The sequence below is a fragment of the Belonocnema kinseyi genome, chromosome 3 (genome assembly GCF_010883055.1).
Source record: "Belonocnema kinseyi isolate 2016_QV_RU_SX_M_011 chromosome 3, B_treatae_v1, whole genome shotgun sequence".
NCBI lineage: Eukaryota > Metazoa > Arthropoda > Insecta > Hymenoptera > Cynipidae > Belonocnema > Belonocnema kinseyi.
Genome location: NC_046659.1, coordinates 21,324,375 through 21,330,453, shown reverse-complemented (window position 1 = coordinate 21,330,453; position 6,079 = coordinate 21,324,375).

Here is a 6,079-nt window from a genome sequence, read left to right as displayed (position 1 = left end):
GATGCTACCAGAATTGCACAAGAGCAGGGAAGAAGCCATTGTACAGGGGTATTTTCATATTTCGCGCCTTTAAAGTTGCGTTCGGATCGACCATTCGGTCAAGACCGTGCATCTTCGCATCAAGTTTATCATAGTTTCCATTGTTGCGTTCGAAACTTCAAATGGATACAAGTGTCCAAAAATATAGGTTATGTTATGTAGTAATTACAAATAATAAAAGCGTTTCATTGATAATGAAGTGAGACCTGTGTACTGAGAAGTAAACGTCAATTATTTTCCGTGCCAATAACACTATGGAATGTCTGCTGAGTGACAAATACTATAAAATAGTAATAATATTCCGCGATCCCAATGGGCGAAGAGTGAATTGTGTTTAACGCTTATTTACGGCAAAAAAGGTATGTTATGAATATATAGAATACGTATTAAGTACAGTAAATAAAATATTACATGCGTAAACTTCAAATTGACACTACCAACATTTACTTACAGCGATTAGGACAAACACGTGAATCCGAACATAACCACGAATAATGACAGATCGGCCCGGCTTCTTTATTATACTTTCGATTGTTTATTATTTGCCGAAGAAATGTTTTGTGGTTTTGTATGTTTATTACTGACAGTGCCGGCAGTAATAATTTAAACAATAATTACTTAATAATAATTTAACAAACATGGCTTATTAATGATTTTAATAAGTAACACTTTATTCCCGAAATTAATAACTTATTTCCATTGTTTTTTTCACAGATCGATTATAGATAAAATACGAGTACACATCAGGAAATGCAGATGGATTTTGTGCATTCCAGCTGGTTCATTTCAATGAACATCATTGAAAAATCATTACCTCTAGACAGTATCGCAAGGCTGGGGATTGAGCAGCCTAAAATTAATTCTAATTCAATCTGACGGTATAGGTGTATCAAAAAAATATCTCGAGGTAATTTGCCTTGTCTGAATTTTAATTAATAAAATATTTAGGGATTTCCTTGTATTTTACAAAATGTTTTCTCTAGATCTCATCCTAAAATTTTGTTTGATCAACCAATAAAATAAATTAGAGACTCGTTGGTGACCGAATTGTATCAGAAATAAATCTAGACAAGATATTTTAGGCTAAAATTGTAATTCCATTTTTTTAGAAATTATTCTATTTTCGAAATTTCTATCCTTGGATCTGATTTCCAAACTGGCATTCAATCAGCCTCGAAAATTAATTCTAATTCATTTTGATGGTATAGGTTTATCAAAAATAAATCTCGGAACAATTCAACTTGCCTGAATTTTAATTAATAAAATATTCAGGGATTTTTTTTTGTATTTTTAAAAATGTTTTCTCTGGACCTCATCCTAAAATTTGGTTTATTTAACTAACAAAATAAATTAGAGACTCGTTTTTGATAGAATTGTATCAGAAATAAATCTAGACAAGATATTTTAGGCCAGACATGTTATTCCAATTGTTTTTAAAATTATTCTATTTTCGAAAAATGCTATCTCTGGATCTGATTTCCAAACAAGTATTCAATCAGCCTCAAAAATTAATTCTAATTCATTTTGATGGTATAGCTTTGTCAAAAAGATATCTTGAAAAATTTGACTTGCTTGAATTTTAATTAACAAAATATTCAGGAATTTTTTTGTATTTTAGAAAATGTTTCCTCTGGACCTCATCCTAAAATTTGGTTCAGTCAACCAATAAAATCAATTAGAGACTCATTGCTGATAGAATTGTATCAGAAATAAATCTAGACAAGATATTTTAGGCCAGAAATGTTATTTCAATTTTTTTTAAAATTATTCTATTTTCGAAAAATGCTATCTCTGGATCTGATTTTCAAACAAGCATTTGATCAGCCTTTAAAATTCATTCTAATTCTTTGTTATGATATAGGTGTATCAAAAAGATATCTCGAGGCAATTTAAGTTGCCTGAATTTAAATTAATGAAATATTTAGGGATTTTTTTGTATTTTACAAAATGTTTTCTCTAGATATCATCCTAAAATTTTGTTTGATCAACCAATAAAATAAATTAGAGACTTGTTGGTCATAGAATTGTATCAGAAATAAATCTGAACAAGATATTTTAGGCCAGAAATGTTATTCTAATTTTTTTTTAATTATTCTATTTTCGAAAAATGCTATCTCTGGATCTGATTTCCAAACTGGCATTCAGTAAGCCTCGACAATTAATTCTAATTCGTTTTGATGGTATAGGTTTATCAAAAATAAATCTCGGAACAATTCAACTTGCCTGAATTTTAATTAATAAAATGTTCAGGAATTTTTTTATATTTTAGAAAATTTTTTCTCTGGACCTCATCTTAAAATTTGGTTTAGTCAACCAATAAAATAAATTAGAGACTCGTTGGTGATCGAATTGTGTCAGAAATAAATCTAGACAAGATATTTTAGGCCAGAAATGTTATTCCAATTGTTTTTAAAATTATTCTATTTTCGAAAAATGCTATCTCTGGATCTGATTTCCAAACTGGTATTCAATCAGCCTCAAAAATTAATTCTAATTCATTTTGATGGTATAGCTTTGTCAAAAAGATATCTTGAAAAATTTGACTTGCTTGAATTTTAATTAACAAAATATTCAGGAATTTTTTTTTATTTTAGAAAATGTTTCCTCTGGACCTCATCCTAAAATTTGGTTCAGTCAACCAATAAAATCAATTAGAGACTCATTGGTGATAGAATTGTATCAGAAATAAATCTAGACAAGATATTTTAGGCCAGAAATGTTATTCCAATTTTTTTAAAGAAATTATTCTATTTTTGAAAAAAGCTATCTCTTGATCTGATCTCCAAACTGGCATTTAGTTAGCCTCGAAAATTAATTCCAATTCATTTTGATGATATAGGTGTTCCAAAAAGATATCTCGAAGAAATTTAACTTGCCTGAATTTTAATTAATAAAATATTTAGGGATTTTTTTGCATTTTAGAAAATGTTTTCTTTGGACCTCATCCTAAAATTTGATTTGACCAACCAATAAAATAAATAAGAGACTTGTTAGTGTAGCAGAAATAAATGCAGAAGCGATATTTTGTTCCAGAATTTGTATTCCAATTTTTTCATAAGTTTTGCTATAATTATGTATTTTATCATTTCTAAATATTAAATTCATACATCATTGGTATCTTGTCAGAAAATACAAATCTTTTAGTGTAATTGAAATTTACTCGAAATGTTATTTTAGTGTATTTCATTGAGTTATCGTTTAAGCTTAAATTATACCGTTAGAAATGAAGACAACAAATCCGTAAATTTTATTTCAGAATCCCTAAATATTTCATTAATTTTAATTCAGGCAAATGAAATTTCTTCGAGATATCTTTTTGATAAAACTATATCATCAGAATGAATCAGAATTAATTTTCGAGGCTGATTGAATGCTTGTTTGGAAAACAGATCCAGAGATAGGAATTTCGAAAATAAAATAATTTCTAAAAAAAATGGAATAACAACTCTAGTCTAAAATATCTCGTCTAATTTTATTTCTGATACAATTCTATCACCAACGAGTCTCTAATTTATTTTATTGGTTGACTAAACTAAATTTCAGGATGAAATCCAGAGAAAACATTTTCTAAAATACAAAAAAATGCCTGAATATTTTATTAATTAAAATTCAGGCAAGTTGAATTTTTCCGAGACATATTTTTGATAAGCCTATACCATCAAAATGAATTAGAATTAATTGTCGAGGCTGATTGAATGCCAGTTTGGAAATCAGATCCAGGGATAGCATTTTTCGAAAATAGAATAAGTTATACAAAAATTGGAATTACAATTCTAGCCTAAAATATCTTGTCTACATTTATTTCTGATACAATTCTATCACCAACGAGTCTCTAATTTATTTTGTTGGTTAACTAAACCAAATTTTATGAAGAGATCCAGAGAAAAAATTTTCTAAAATAAAAAACAAATCCCGGAATAATTTATTAATTAAAATTCAGGCAAGTTAAATTTCTTCGATATATTTTTTTGATAAACCTATGCCATCAAAATGAATTAAAATTAATTTTCGAGGCTGATTGAATGAAAGTTTGTAAATCAGATCCAGAGATAGCATTTTTCGAAAATAGAATAAGTTATAAAAAAATTGGAATAACAATTCTAGCTTAAAATATCTTATCTACATTTATTTCTGATACAATTCTATCACCAACGAGTCTCTAATTTATTTTGTTGGTTAACTAAACCAAATTTTATGAAGAGATGCAGAGAAAAATTTTTCTAAAATAAAAAACAAATCCCGGAATAATTTATTAATTAAAATTCAGGCAAGTTAAATTTCTTCGAGATATTTTTTTGATAAACCTATACCATCAAAATTAATTAAAATTAATTTTCGAGGCTGATTGAATGAAAGTTTGGAAATCAGATCCAGATATAGCCTTTTTTCAAATAGAATAATTTCTGAAAAAATTGGAATAACAATTCTGGCCTAAAATATCTTGTCTAGATTTATATCTGATACAATTCGATCACCAACGGGTCTCTTATTCATTTTATTGGTTGATCAAACCAAATTTTAGTATGAGATCCGGAGAAAACATTTTCTAAAATACAAAAAAATGCCTGAATATTTTATTATTTAAAATTCAGGCAAGCTAAATTTCGTCGAGATATCTTTTTGGCAAACCTCTGCCATCAAAATGAATTTTCTAGGCTGATTGAATAAAAGTTTGGAAATCAGATCCAGAGATAGCATTTTCTCAAATAGAATAATTTCTGAAAAGATTGGAATAACAATTCTGGCCTAAAATGTCTTGTCTAGATTTATATCTGATACAATTCGATCACCAATGGGTCTCTAATTCATTTTATTGGTTGATTAAACCAAATTTTAGTATGAGATCCGGAGAAAACATTTTCTAAAATACAAAAAAATGCCTGAATATTTTATTATTTAAAATTCAGGCAAGCTAAATTTCGTCGAGATATCTTTTTGGCAAACCTCTGCCATCAAAATGAATTAAAATGAATTTTCTACGCTGATTGAATGAAAGTTTGGAAATCAGATCCAGAGATAGCATTTTTTCAAATAGAATAATTTCTGAAAAAATTGGAATAACAATTCTGGCCTAAAATATCTTGTCTAGATTTATATCTGATACAATTCGATCACCAACGAGTCTCTAATTCATTTTATTGGTTGATCAAACCAAATTTTAGTATGAGATCCAGAGAAAACATTCTCTAAAATACAAAAAAATGCCTGAATATTTTATTAATTAAAATTCAGATAAGATAAATTACCTTAAGATATTTTTTTGATACTTCTCTATACCATCAGATTGAACTAGAATTAATTTTAGGCTAACCAATCTCCAGTCTTGGGATACGGTCTAGAGATAACGGTTTTCCAATAATGTTCATTGAAATGAACCAGCTGAAATGCACAAAATCCACCTGAATTTTCTGATGTGTATTTCATCTATGATCGATCTGTGAAAAGAAAACAATGGAAATCAGTTATTAATTTCAGGAATAAAGTGTTACTTATTAAAATTATGAATAAGTCAGGATCGTTAAATAATTATTAAGTAATTATTGTTCAAATTATTACTGCTGAGACTGCCAGTAATAAATATACAAAACCACAAAACATTTATTTGGTAAAGAATAATCAATCGAAAGTATAATAAACATGCCGGGCCGATCTGTCATTATTTCGAGGTTATGTTCGGATTCACCTTTTCACCCAAATCGCTGTAAGAAATTGTAGGTAATGTCAATTGAAAGTTTTCACATGTAATATTTTATTCACTTTATTTAAAACATATCCTGTCTATTTATAACATACCTTTTTTATGTCGCAAATAAGGGTTAAATACAATTCACTCTTCGCCCACTAAAATCGCAGAATATTATTACCATTTCATAGTATTTGTCAGTCAGCAGCCATTCCAGAATATTATTGGCACAGAAGAAAACTGATGTTTACTTCTTAGGTCACATGTCTCACTTCATTATTAATTAAACACTTTTATTATTTGTAATTACTATGTCACATAACCTATGTTGTTTTGATACTTGTATCCATTTGAAGT